The sequence below is a fragment of the Macaca mulatta genome, chromosome 3, assembly GCF_049350105.2.
Source record: "Macaca mulatta isolate MMU2019108-1 chromosome 3, T2T-MMU8v2.0, whole genome shotgun sequence".
Taxonomy (NCBI): domain Eukaryota; kingdom Metazoa; phylum Chordata; class Mammalia; order Primates; family Cercopithecidae; genus Macaca; species Macaca mulatta.
The window spans coordinates 71,160,079-71,172,445 of NC_133408.1; the positions used below are offsets into that span (position 1 = coordinate 71,160,079).

At 38.1% G+C, this 12,367-nt stretch overlaps 1 pseudogene; it reads left to right on the forward strand.

Moving 5' to 3' along the window:
- The first annotated feature begins 11,482 nt into the window (after positions 1–11,482).
- LOC106996385 (vomeronasal type-1 receptor 94-like) lies at positions 11,483–12,215 on the forward strand (annotated as a pseudogene).
- Positions 12,216–12,367: the final 152 nt, after the last annotated feature.

A 12,367-nucleotide genomic window follows, 5' to 3' on the forward strand; every position in this document is an offset into this window, starting at 1 on the left:
AAATGTCTTCTTTTGGGAGGTATTTGTTCATATCCTTCACTCACTTTTTGATGGGGTTGTTTAGTTTTTTCTGGTACATTTGTTTAAGTTTCTTGTAGATTCTCGGTATTAGCCCTTTGTCAGGTGGATAGATTGCAAAATTTTTCTCCCATTCTGTAGGTTGCCTGTTCACTTTGACGATAGTTTCTTTTGCTATGCAGAAGCTTTTTAGTTTAATTAGATTCCACTTGTCAATTTTGGCATTTGTTGCAATTGCTTTTGATGTTTTAGGCATGAAGTCTTTGCCCATGCCTATGTCCTGAATGGTATTGCCTAGGTTTTCTTCAAGGGTTTTTATGGCTTTAGGTTTTACATTTCAGTCTTTAATCCATCTTGAGTTAATTTTTATATAAGGTGTAAAGAAGGGGTCCAGTTTCTGTTTTCTGCATATGGCTAGCCAGTTTTCCCAGCACTATTTATTAAATATGGAATCCTTTCCCTGTTGCTTGTTTTTGTCAGGCTTGTAGAAGATCAGATGGTTGTAGATGTGTGGTATTTCTGAGGCCTCTGTTTTGTTCCATTGGTCTACATATCTGTTTTGGTACCAGTATCATGCTGTTCTGGTTACTGTAGCCTTGTAGTATAGTTTGATATCAGGTAGCATGATGCCTCCAGCTTTGTTCTTTTTGCTTAGGATTTCCTTGGCTATACGGGCTCTTTATTGGTTCCATATGAAATTTAAAGTAGTTTTTTCTAATTCTGTGAAGAAAGCCAGTGGTAGCTTGATGGGAATAGCATTGAATCTATAAATTACTTCAGGAAGTATGGTCATTTTCACAATATTGATTCTTCCTATCCATGAGCATGGAATTTATTTTTTCCATTTGTTTGTATCCTGTCTTATTTCCTTGAGCAGTGGTTTGTTCTCCTTGAAGAGGTTCTTCATGTCCCTTGTAAGTTGTATTCCTAGGTATTTTATTCTCTTTGTAGCAAGTGTGAATGGGATTTCATTCATTATTTGGTCCTCTGCTTGTCTATTATTGGTGTATAGGAATGCTTGTAATTTCTGCACATTGATTTTGTATCCTGAGACTTTGTTGAAGTTGGTTATCAGCTTAAGGAGTTTTTGGGCTGAGACAATAAGGTTTTCTAAATATACAATCACGTCGTCTGCAAACAGACAATTTGACTTCCTCTCTTCCTATTTGAATACGCTTTATTTCTTTCTCTTGCCTGATTGCCCCGGCCAGAACTTCCAATACCAAGTTGAATAGGAGTGGTGAGAGAGGGCATCCCTGTCTTGTGCCGGTTTAAAGGGAATGCTTCCAACTTTTGCCCATATTGGCTATGGGTTTGTCATAAATAGCTCTCATTATTTTGAAGTGTGTTCCCTCAATACCTGGTTTATTGAGAGTTTTTTGCATGAAGGGGTATTGAATTTTATTGAAGGCCTTTTCTGCATTTATTGAGATAATCAGGTGGTTTTTGTCATTGGTTCTGTTTATGTGATGGATTACATTTATTGATTTGCCTATGTTGAAGCAGCCTTGCATCTCAAATATGAAGCCGACTTGATTGTAGTGGATAAGCTTTTGATGTACTGCAGGATTCAGTCTGGCAGTAATTTATTGAGGATTTCACATCAATGTTCATCAGGGTTATTGGCCTGAAATTTTCTTTTTTTGTTGTGTCTCTGCCAGATTTTGGAATCAGGATGATGCTGGCCTTATAAAATGAGTTAGGGAGGAGTCTTCTTTCTCTGTTGTTTGCAACAGCTTCAGAAGGAATGGTACCAGCTCCTCTTTGTACCTCTGGTAGAATTCGACTGTGAATCAGTTTGGTGCTGCCTGGGCTTTTTTTGGTTGGTAGGCTATTAATTACTCCCTCAATTTCAGAACTTGTTATTAGTCTATTTAGAGATTCAACTTCTTTCTGGTTTAGTCTCAGGAGGGTGTATGTGTCCAGGAATTTACGCATTTCTTCTAGATTTTCTAGTTTATTTGCATAAAGGTATTTACAGTATTCTCTGATGGTAGTTTGTATTTCTGTGGGATCAGTGGTGATACCCCCTTATTCACTTTTTATTGTGTCTATTTGATTCTTCTCTCTTTTCCTTTTTATTAGTCTAGCTAGCTAGCAGTCTATCTATTTTGTTAATCTTTTCAAAAAACCAGCTCCTGGATTCATTTATTTTTAAGGCTTTTTTGGGTCTCTGCCTCCTTCAGTTCTGCTCTGATCTTAGTTATTTCTTGTCTTTTGCTAGCTTTTGAATTTGTTTGCTCTTGCTTCTCTAGTTCTTCTAATTGCGATGTTAGGGTGTCGATTTTAGATCTTTCCCACTTTCTGATGTAAGCATTTAGTACTATAAATTTCCCTCTTAACAGGGCTTTAGCTGTGTCCCAGAGATTCTGATACATTGTGTCTTTGTTCTCTTTGGTTTCAAAGAACTTCTTTATTTCTGCCTTAATTTTGTTATTTACCCAGCAGTCATTCAGGAACAGATTGTTCAGTTTCCATGTAGTTGTGCAGTTTTGAGTGAATTTCTTAATGCTGAGTTCTAATTTTGATTGCACTGTGGTCTGAGAGACTGTTTGTTATGATTTCCATTCTTTTTCATTTGTTGAGTAGGGTTTTACTTCCAATTATGTGGTCGATTTTAGAATAAGTGCTGTGTGGTGCTGTGAAGAATGTATATTCTGTTGATTTGGGGTGTAGAGTTCTATAGATGTCTATTTGGTCTGCTTGGTCCAGAGCTGAGATCAAGTCCTGAATATCATTGTTAATTTTCTGTCTCATTGATCTAATATTGACAGTGGGGTGTCAAAGTTTCCTACTATTATTGTGTGGGAGTCTAAGTCTCTTTGTAGGTCTGTAATAACTTGTTTTATGAATCCGGGTGTTTCTGTATTGGGTGCATATATATTTAGGATAGTTAGCTCTTTTTGTTGCATTGATCACTTTATCATTATGTAATGCCCTTCTTTGTCTTTTTTGATCATCGTTGGTTTCAAGTCTGTTTTATCAAAGACTAGGATTGCAACCCCTGTTTTTTTTTTGTTTTGTATTGTGTTTTTTGTTTTGTTTTGTTTTGCTTTCCATTTGGTTGGTAAATATTCCTCCATCCCTTTATTTTGAGACCATGTGTGTCTTTGCATGTGAAATGGGTCTCCTGAATACAACACACTGATGGGTCTTGACTCTATCCAATTTGCCAGTCCCTGTCTTTTAATTGGGGGAATATAGTCCATTTACATTTAAGGTGAATATTGTTATGTGTGAATTTGATCCTGTCATCATGATGCTAGCTGGTTATTTCATACATTAGTTGATGCAGTTTCCTCATAGGGTCATTGGTCTTTATATTTTGGTATGTTTTTGCAGTGGTTGGTGCCAGTTTTTCCTTTCCATATTTAGTGCTTCCTTCAGGAACTCTTGTAAGACAGCCCTGGAGGTGAAAAAATCCCTCAGCATTTGCTTGTCTGGAAAGGATTTTATTTCTCCTTCACTAATGAAGCTTAGCTTGGCTGGATATAAAATTCTGGGTTGAAAATTCTTTTCTTTAAAAATGTTGAATACTGGTCCCCACTCTCTTCTAGCTTGTAGGGTTTCTGCAGAGAGATCCACTGTTAGTCTGATGGGCTTCTCTTTGCAGATAATCTGACCTTTCTCTCTGGCTGCCCTTAACTGTTTTTCCTTTGTTTCAACCTTAGAGAATCTGATGATTATGTGTCTTGGGGTTGGTCTTCTTGAGCAGTATCTTAGTGGTGTTCTCTATATTTCCTGAATTTAAATGTTGGCCTGTCTTGCTAGGTTGGGGAAGTTCTCCTGCATAACATCCTGAAGGGTGTTTTCCAACTGGGTTCCATTCTCCCTATCAATTTCAGGTACACCAATCAATCATAGGTTTGGTCTTTTGACATAGTCCCATATTTCCTGGAGGCTTTGTTCATTCCTTTTCATTCTTTTTTCTCTAATCTTCTCTTCCTGCCTTATTTCAGTAAGTTAATCTTCAATCTCTGATATCCTTTCTTTCACTTGATCAACTTGGCTATTGATAATTGTGTATCCTTCACAAAGTTCTCGTGCTGTGTTTTACAGCTCCATCTGGTCATTTATGTTCTTCTCTAAACTGGTTATTCTAGTTAGCAGTTCCTGTAACCTTTTATCAAGGTTCTTAGCTTCCTTGCATTGGGTTAGAATATAGTCTTTTAGCTCAGAAGAGTTTTATTATTATCCACCTTCTGAAGCCTACTTCTGTTAATTTGTCAAACTCATTCTCCGTTCAGTTTTGTGCCCTTGCTGGAGAGGAGGTGCTATCATTTGGAGGAGAAGAGGCATCCTGGTTTTAGGAATTTGCAGTATTTTTGCGCTGTTTTTTCCTCATTTTGTGGATTTAGCTACCTTTGATCTTTGAGGCTGATGATCTTTGGATGGGGTTTTTGGGTGGGGGTCCTTTTGGTTGATTTTGATGTTGTTGCTTTCTGTTTGTTAGTTTTTCCTCTAACAGGCCCCTCTTCTGCAGGTCTGTTGGAGTTTGCTGGAGGTCCACTCCAGACCCTGTTTGCCTGGGTATCACCAGCAGAGGCTGCAGAACAGCAAAGATTGCTGCCTGCTCCTTCCTCTAGAAGCTTCATCCCAGAGGGGCACCAGCCTGATGCCAGCTGGAGCTCTCCTGTGTGAGGTGTCTGTTGACCCTTCCTGAGAGGTCTCTCCCAGTCAGGAGGCATGGGGATCAGGGACCAACTTGAGGAGGCAGTCTGTCCTTTAGCAGAGCTTGGGCGTTGTGCTGGGAGAATCCTCCTTGTCAGGATCTGCTGCTCTCTTCAGAGCCAGCAGGAAGAAATGTTAAATTCCACTGAGGTTGTTCCCACAGCCACCCCTTCCCCCAGGTGCTCTGTCCCAGGGAGATGGGAGTTTTATTTATAAGCCCCTGACTGGGGCTGCTGCCTTTCTTTCAGAGATGCCCTGGCCAGTGAAGAGGAATCTAGAATGGCAGTCTGGCCACGGCCACTTTGCTGGCTGTGTTGAGTTCCTCCCAGTCCAAACTTCCTGGCCTCTTCAGCACTATCAGAGGAAAACTGACTACTCAAACCTCGGTAATAACAGACACCCCTTCCCTCACCAAGATCGATCATCCCAGGTTGACTTCAGACTGCTGTGCTGGCAGTGAGAATTTCAAACCAGTGGTTCTTAGCTTGCTGGGCTCCATGGGAGTGAGACCCGCTGATCAGACCACTTGGCTCCCTGGCTTCAGCCCCCTTTCTAGGGGAGTAAACTGTTCTGTCTTGCTGGGGTTCCAGGTGCCACTGGGGTACTAAAAATATTCCTGTGGCTAGCTTGGTGTGTGCCCAAACAGCTACCCAGTTTTGTGCTTGAAACCTAGAGCCCTGGTGGTATAGGCATACTTGGGAATCTTCTGGTCTGTGGATTGCAAAAACCATGGGAAAACCATAGTATCTGGGCTAGATAGCACAGTCCCTCATGGATTCCCTTGGCTGGGGGAGGGAGTTCCCTGGCTCCTTGCACTTCCTGAGTCAGGTGATGCCCCACTCTACTTCTACTCACCCTCCATGGACTGCACCCACTGCCTAACCAGTCCCAATGAGATGAACTGGGTACCTCAGTTGGAAATAGAGAAATCACTGCCTTCTGCATTGGTCTCGCTGGGAGCTGCAGACAAGAGCTGTTCCTATTCAGCCATCTTGCCCCAAACAATCCCACTTTCTCTCTTTTTGCTCCCCAAAGTCACTAAGGTCTTAAGAGCTAACATTGTAGATCAACTTTGTATTTGTATACATGTTTCATTACAGAAAATTTAAAACATATGCAAAATAAAGAAAACAGTATAATATGCCTGTTACCCAGGCTCAAAAACCACTAATAATGTACCAAATTTATTTTATCTATACTCCAATCCATTTTCTACCCAGACTTCATTCTTTATTATTATTTTTTTCTTAGGTAACATGTGTGCTAAATGAAGGTAAAATCTTGGCTGAGCACAATGGCTTAAGCCTGTGTAATTCCATCATTTTGGAATGACAAGACAGGAGGCTCACTTGAGCTTAGGAGTTTGAGAGCAACCTGGGCAACATAGTGAGACCACATCTTTACTAAAAATATATTTTTTAAAAATGAGGCATGATGGTGCATGCCTATACTCCCAGCTACTTGGGATGCTGACATAGCAGGATCCCTTGAGTCTGGGAGGTTGAGGCTTCAGTGAGATGTGATTGGGCAGCTACACACAAGCCTGGGTGACAGAGTGAGGCTCTGTCTCAAAAGCAAAAGAGAAAGATTCAATCTTAACTGTACTTTTTAAAACATCAGTATGCACATATAAACATTTTTCTTTTAAGAATAGAAGTATCCAAGTTAATAATCATTACTATAAACCCATTTGTTACTCAGACTTTACCTTTTAATTAGATTTTTAAAAAAATAAGATGTGAGCTCATTGAAAGGTCCAATGTTGGCCAGGTATAGTGGCTTGCATTTGTAATTCCACCCCTTTGGGAAGCCAGAGCTCAGGAGTTTGAGACTAGCCCAGGCAACATAACAAGACCTCACTAGCGCAACATAGTGAGACCTCATCTCTACAAAAATTTTTTAAAAATTAGTTGGGCGTGATGGTGCACACTTGTAGTCCCAGCTATTTGGGATGCTGACTTCGGAGGATTGCTCAAGTCTGGGAGGCCAAGGCTGCAGTAAGCTGTGATTGCACCACTACACTCCACCTTGACTGACAGATTGAGATGCTGTCAAAAAAAAAAAAGGTAAATCTTAACTGTACTGGATTGACACATCAATACATCTATATAAACAATCCCTCTCTTAAAAATGAAAGTACCCCACTTAAAAATTATTGATATGCATGGGAATTACCTATGCAAACCATTTTTAATTTGTTTTGGTTTGGATTTTTATTGAAAGGAAACACCTAGAAACGTTACCTAAAATCTAGATTTTGATAAAAATAGGCTTGAAATTGGTCTGAGAATTTCAAAATAGGTATGAGTTTTGTCTGAGAATTTGTCTTTCTAACAAAGTACAGATATTACAGCACATGGTAGATACAGGGTCTCTTTTATCTAAAATAAATAAAATTTGGTGAATAAAAATTTTTAAATTTGACCTGAGGTTAGAGGACAAATCAAAACACCTGTACAATGTGTTATCTGTAGAAGTTTATTTTTTAATAATGACATAAACTATTAATAACCAAAAAATTTATAGTAACTTATTAACTAAAGTGAGCAGAATTCCTATTATGGTATCTATGGAAATGCTTTCTTAGAGTAAAATATTCTCTTATCTTGCAAGGGCACTGGTTAATAACCGTGATGATTTGGAAGTCAATGTCTCATAAAGTAGCAGACCCCTTTTCACACCCATAGCTGGCCTTCACAGAGTTATCAAAAAAGCAGTCATTTACACAAGAGCAGATAATTTTTTTAGGTTCTTTTAAGTTTATATGACGATGTTGTTATAAAATTTAAATCAATTTTCCTACAAGATTATCTGACAAAATTTTATGTTATAATATCACAATATGATATGTAATATAAAGTAATATAATAACATTTTGTCCAATATGATGTCATATTATAATGTATGTTATTTCATAAAATATATTAAAAAATCAAAATGTTATATTATGATATCACAATGTATTATACCATATATATTATGGTATAATATGATATCACAATGTATTACTTATGATATATATAATACATTGTGGTATCATAGTACATATATTATGATATCACAATGTATTATGACATCATTATGTAAATTATGTCTGACATATATTATATCACAACATATTATATTACATTGTTACATTATATATGATATGATATGATATGATATTATACTACATTACATAGTCTAGCTAACTGACATGGCCCAGCAGACTGCCCAGGGCATGAACTACTTCCATGACAGGAATATTAGCCAAGGAGATCTCAAGTCTAATAACATTTTTTGACACAAAGAGTTCCCAGTAAAGATGAGTGACTCCTGTCTGACCACAGTGAAGACTCAATGAAGCAGGGCCCAGCCCTCGGAGCAGCCTTCACGTTCTGTTTTATGGATCGCAGCTGAGGTGATTTTTATGCAGAACCTGAACCCCTTCAGCTTCCAGTCAGACGTCTATGCCAGTGCGGTTGTGCTCTAAAAGCTCATGACTGGCTCACTGCCTTATAGCCACATTGGCAGCTATGACCAGATTATCTTTATGGCGGGCTGTGACTCTTTGTCCCTGGACCTCAGAAAAATCTCCAGCAACTGCCCCGAGCCATGCGGGACCTGCTGTCTGACTGCCTCAAGTTCCAGTAAAAGGAGTGGCTCCAGACTCTGGCCACAATTTTTCTGCTGCGAGGGTCACTCCCCAAGATTGAGGGAAATACCTCCAAACCTTCCTTTTATCAAACCCAGGCTGATGAGTTGCCTTCCTGCCTACTGAGCACAGGCTGTCTTGAGCCTTAGGCTTCACTCCCAGCCACTAGGGAGCTAATCTTAGCCCGCCATGCCAAGGAGCCTTGCCCACCAACTATCACTGTTTTATCTCTGTCCTGAAGTTGCAGCAGAATCTCATATTCCCCACCTGTTAGATGAGGGGGTCCCTATGTGCTTTCCCAGTTCTTCTGAAACTGAAAAACCCTTAAGGATTGAGCCCCTGCCCCCCTCCATCATTTTGTTTCTTGGCTTAGGAGATACCTCTAAATTTGGGGAACTCCTTCATCTCATATGGCTAAATTTTCTAGCAGAGATTTCACTCAGAATCTCTCTGGAATTTGTGCCTGATGTGACTTCCACTGGACTTTGGGGTTCGGCACATCATGTATTTTGGGAGTTGCCTTTTTGTCCTCTCCTCCATTCAAGGACTACTCTCTTACTTCACCAAAATACAGAGAATTTTGCTGAAAAAACAATAAAGTGTTTCAAATAAACCTTCCCAACCTTTGCCTCTGGGGAAAACATACTTTTTATTAAATTATTTATGTATGTATTTGACCTCTGCTCTAAAAAGAGACACTACTCACTTCACACAAGGCTGTCAGTTATTTAAAAACATCCTTGAAAAGATTGTCCCAACAGAAGCTTATATAAGACATAAAACAAATTAACCAACAGGTCTATAAAAATTGTCTCCCAACACAACATGCCCTTAAAAATACAAAAATATTAGTACAAACATTATAAAAAACACTGTGAAGCTTTTTCAAATAATTAAAATAGAGGTGCCATCTTATCCACCAATTTCACTTCCAGATATATAACCAAAGAAAATAAAATTAGTCTCTAGAAGAGACATCAGCACTTCTAAATTCATTGCAGAATTATTTACAATGACTGAGACATGCAAACAATCTATGTATCCATTAATAGATGAATGGATAAAGAAATTATGGAACATTTATATAAAGGAATATTATTCAGCCATAAAAAAGAGAATTCTGCCATTTGCAAGAATATGAATTAACCTAGAGGACATTAGCTTAAGTGAAATAAGCTAGACACAGAATGACAAATACTGTTTGATTTCATGCATATATGAAGCCAAAAATGTCAAAGTCATAGAAACAGAGAGTACACAGTGGTTCCTAGGGGGTGGTGGATGGAAGAAATGAAGACATATTGATCAAAAGTACAAACTTTTAGATATAAAATAAACAAGTTCTGGTGATTTAATGTACAGCATGGATGTCCATGAATGCTGTCTTAGGCTATCCCTATTTCTGTAACAAAATATTTTAGAATAGGTAATTCATACAGAGTCTAAACTTAGTTCTCACAGTTATGGAGGCTGAGAAGTCCAAGACCAGGGCACCAGCAGGTACACCTAATAGTACCTGCTAATCACATTAATTTGATAATTACACTATATGTATGTATGTACATATTAATTGGAGCATCACATTTTAACCCTATGTTGTTTTTATGAAAATGTTACTCCTGTACAACTTTATTCTCTCTTTCCCTCCTAGTTTGGGTACTAATATTTAACTCTAAATATGTTACAAATACAACAATATGTTTTTATAGTTATCTGCTTATATAATTTTATTTGTTTTAAATAAGTTGAAATAAGAAAAAAGAGCACTTGTATATTTACAGGTTTGTTTTGTTAAACGTATTCATTGTATTATTTTAATCTTTCAGTTTTACTAATGTATTTTTTAAAATCTTTGTGGATACAAGTTATTATGTGGAAAAATTTTCTTAGCCCAATATATCTTTTCTTGAACCCACCTTCTCTGTGCTGTTATTGGCAAATAAATTAAATTTCCTTATATTATAGCACTGAAGATTCAATTACAAACAATATTACAAAGTTGCTTTTGACAATCAGATAATATGAGAAAAATATTTCTTATACGGCCTTAAATATTTGTTACATTTACTAGTCTTTTTTGTCTTTTTTGGGCATTGAAATTATCTGGGATTAGGCCGGGCACAGTAGCTTATGCCTGTAATCCCAGCACTTTGAGAGGCCAAGGTGGGTGGATCATCTGAGGTCAGGAGTTCAAGACCAGCCTGACCAACATGGTGAAACCTCATCTCTCCTAAAAATACAAAATTAGCTGGGCATAGTAGTGCATGCCTATAATCCCAGCTACTCGGGAGGCTGAGGCAGGAGAATCGCTTGAATCCAGGAGGTGGAGTTTGCGGAGAGCCGAGATCGTACCATTGCACTCCATCCTGGGCAATGAGTAAAACTCTGCCTCAAAAAAAATAAAAAATTATCTGGGATTACTTGCATTCAGCCTGAAAACTTATTTTTATTCTTTCTCAAATGATCTGTCTGCATCAAGAAATTGCCTCAGTTTTTATTTATCTGAAAGTCTTTATTTTTATTTATTTTTAATTGATAGTTTTCCTGAGGATAAAATTTTTAGTGGACAGTTTTTTGTCTTTGAGCATTGAAATACATATATTCTTAGAAGTTGAAAAGCTTTTAAGAAGAAACAAAATTCAAGACCTGAGAATGTTCAGCGATATGAGAAATTCAGAAAGGAAGGAAATGCTTTCTGAGGAGTGAACCACAGGTACTATATGAGTATAGATAATGTGCACCCTACATAGGTGTGATTGTGGATGTGTGGATGTTTGAGATATGTACAATTTATTTGTTGTAAAATAAAATGCTCAGGTACATTTTAAATAATTTATATGAGATAGTTGGGGTTAATCAAGATAAACGGGTAAAATTATAATGATAATGTTGGTAATAATTTTGACCATGCAATAAATAATACTGATGATAGGATATCTCTTGCTTTTTTCAGATATGTAAAATATGATTTCTCTTCACCATTAAGATGACCATGTTCCATGTATGATACTATTAAAAATTGCCCTTATTTTCCAAGCTGGTAGTAGACTCACAGCCAACACCTTCGTCCTTTTCTTCTGTATCTTCACACTCCCTCTGGACTGCAAGCCTAAGCCCACTGACCTCATCGCCTGTCACCTGGCCCTTGTCCACTTAGTGATGCTCCTCACTGTGAGCTTCTTGGCATCTCCAGACCTGTAAGTGTCACTGTATTCTCAGAATGACTTCAAGTATAAGGTATTCTTCTACATGCACAGAGGGACGAGGGCTCTCCATCTGCGCCACCTGCCTCCGGAGTGTGCTCCAGGCTATCACCATCAGCCCCAGCACCTCCTGGTCGGCAAGAATTAAACAGAAATTTATACGTTGCATCTTTCACTTCTTTGGGTTCTCAGTTTGTTTCTCAGTAGTAACCTGCCCTCCTCCACTGTGGCCTCTTCTAATGTGACCAATAGCAATGTGCTAAGTATCAGTAAATACTCTTCACTTTCTTACATAAGCTACATCATCAGGAGTCTGTTTTTCATGCTGCCACTACTTACAGATGTCTTCTTTGTAGCAATCATGTTTCTCTCAAGTGCATACAGGGAAATTCTTTTGTCCAGACATCAGAGACAACCCCAGTACCTTCCCAGCACCAACCTCTCTGCAAAAGCATCCCCAGAGAAAAGGATCACACAAACCATTCTGATGCTGGTGAGTTGCTTTGTGGTCATGTACTGGATGGGTCTCATAATCTCATCACCTTCAACCCTATTATGGGCTTATGACTCAGCCATCGTGGGTATCCTGATGCTTGTGGGTGATTTCTGTTAGCCCTTTTGTGCTAATTAGTTCTGATAAAAGGATAATCGAAATCTTGCATAATGTGTGATATAAATATCATAGATGATTAATAAATAATGAAAATGATTATCTGAAAAACAGATTTTGACATCAAATTTTTCAAGAAGCAGGCAATTTTTAAACTTTTTAAATTTAAAATATATTATCTTATTACACTTTTATTTCATCTAAATATTTTTGAAACCTATGCTGCCAAGA